This window comes from Rattus rattus, chromosome X, assembly GCF_011064425.1.
Source record: "Rattus rattus isolate New Zealand chromosome X, Rrattus_CSIRO_v1, whole genome shotgun sequence".
In the NCBI taxonomy this organism is placed as follows: Eukaryota; Metazoa; Chordata; class Mammalia; order Rodentia; family Muridae; genus Rattus; species Rattus rattus.
Window position 1 is genome coordinate 129,328,212 of NC_046172.1, and position 2,843 is coordinate 129,331,054.

The following is a 2,843-nucleotide window of genomic DNA, read 5'->3' on the forward strand; positions in this document are numbered from 1 at the left end:
CACCCACACAAATACTACATTCTCAAAAATCTTAAAAGTCAAATACCTCAATAAGATACTGTAATAAAGCATACAACAGATTGGCTAAAAGTGCAAAGCTGACATTGTAAACATCTTTGGAGGACCCAGGAAATGAGAACTTTGGGGATCAGGGTGTAATTGTCTCAATAACGTTGGAAATCTGTGTGGTGTTTCTTTACAGAGTCAACTATGTGCTTAACAATGTGCCCTAGACCCATTCTAGTCCTGGTAGTTTAACTAGAAGAAAGGAAAACAAATAACCACAAAGAGATCCTGGCAAAGATACTCACACTGAATTTAAGCAAAGCAATAATAATTGTAAACAGTGGTTGAAAATAGGAATGTTGCAGGACTGTAACATAAGTGGTGAAGCCCACCCAGCTAATAGGCTTCCTAGTCTGGGGACGACTGTCATTAATTCACATGCTCTGTTGAGTTTTTGATCTCTTGGCTTCTTTTTTGTTCTTTGTTTTGAAAGTCAATTGCCTCTTGCTCTGCTTTCTTTTCAACACTGTTATTTAATTCCTTAAAGAAATAATAAATCTCAGCAATCATTATTCATTCACACAAATTTGCATGCATTTTCAGAATTCTTATACATAAATGCACAAATATGTTGTTATTCATTCTCACACATACAACAAACGTATATACTCATCCATTCACACTCATGCATTCACATTCATTCATGAATATACTCCAAAATACATAAATTCACTGATATACATTCACACACTGTCACATATTTGACACAGTAATACACATTCATTAGCAAGCACACTAATATTCCCAAACATGCATTCACACAACAAAACACGTTTTCACTAACACTAGAAAATGTGTATTGAAACTCAGATATACATATTCATTAATGTAGATCCATGCACATCCATCTCATTTGCTCTTGTGTGAAAAGATTGACTAATATGCACTGACACACAATACAAACTCAAACTCAATTCTTTCACACAGTAACATATACCCAAATACCCAAAAACCTGATGAACTGGACCCTCAAATCACTAACTGACATATCCACAACACCTACATATTCATATATTCACACACACTGACACATTTGATATTCCATGTCAAATACACTATGCCCCCAGAGTATTTCCAGGCATTCTGGGGCCTCAGGTCCTGCCTGATGCCTGATGCCCAATGCCCTCCTTTCAAAGCCTAACCTACTTATTCCTGGAGCCTCTCTGCATTCCCTGAGAAACAAGGCAAGCACTCTCCCTCCACCTGCTCACCTGACTCCTCCTCCCAGGGAACTGCCTAGGCACTCATGGGCTCTGCCTGGCATATGTGCTAGTATTGATCCTTCTTCCCCACCGCATCCAAGCATCAGACAAAGACAGAAACAGCTGGAACATGTATGAAGTTTATTGAACAGAAACTTTTGCTGAAACTATTGAAGAGAAAGGGGTGGCAACACAGAACTCTCCACAGCCACTAGAAGCAACAGGTTCTGGGCCACCCTCCTGGAGCTTCTCAGAAGGGCATTGTCTGCCCACCACACTGGGATCCCTCTGCTATTTCTCCCTTCCTAAGGGCCCAAGAGGCACCTCTGACAATTTCCTCACTCTTTTAGGAACTCTCACAAGGGATTACCACTGTAGGGTGGCCCTGCACTATTCTTACACAAGATAGTCACAAGACACTGCAAGGCACAGCAAGTGATACCCCACCAACCCAAGGAATGATAGTCACAAGGAACAACAGGTGCAGAACAGCAGTACAGTCCCCAGGCCCCACCCATACCCAGTTCAGGACATCCTGTCCCAGACTGAAGTCAATCATAAGATGAGCATCAGCCAGTCCCTTGGCAACATCCATGGTTCCTGTCGGCTGCCAGGACTGGGTGGGAGAACTCTGGGGAGCACCCAAGCAGGTTAGAACACACACACACACACACACACACACACACACACACACACACACACACCCCTCTGCAGGAGAACAAACAGCAGGTGGCTGGCCTGGATGGATACCAGGAAAGTTGAGCAGGAATTCACAACACTGGGTGGGTGGGAAAGCAGCTAACATAGCCTAGGCTGGTGCAGAAGCTCACAAGAAGTGGCCAGGGTGTAGAGGTGGCTGACCAGGTAGGTAGTAAGGGCCTCTACTTGCCCTCCTTAACACACACACCTCACTCACGGCTTTGTACAGGAGCAGCCAATGGTGGGTAAGCACACAATGGGGGAAGGGACTCACTGGGCAACTGGGTCACTATGAGCTTAACAGGTAAGAAGGCGGGGTTCCAGAGCAGGGGGTACAGCCTCTGGACAGTAATGGGAAGGGGAAGGGGCATCCGTGTTGGGAGAGCCAGGCAGTAGGCAGAACCCTCAAGATGGCCTCTTCTGGAACGTCCACGCGTTTGGTATGGATGGCAGATGGAGGATGGTGCTCTGGTAATGCCGCCAGACCACCCCTCAGCTCGGCAGGGTTTGGGGCCAGCCTTGGCAGAGTTGAATTCACTGGCTCTCCCTGCTTGCTCTCTGGAATTCTCCAGCAGCCCTGGACAAAAGGGAGCAGAACAACCACGCCCCCAAGCCCAACCCCACACACACAGAGTCCTCCTCCTGATGTTCTTCCATCTCCTGTTTGTTCACACAAAATCTGCCCTGCACACTCCCAGGCTCTCAGGCCAGCTGAGGGCATTAACCCTATGGTGCCATGTGCCCCAGCCTGGGGCTCTTCTCAGGCACTGGGGTCCTGTCAGGTGCCAAGAGGGAAACTGCCCTGTGTTGGCACTGCCTAACCCCCATCCCCCATCCTTTGGTGGGTCCGGAGATTGGGGTTTCTGGGGCGGGGAG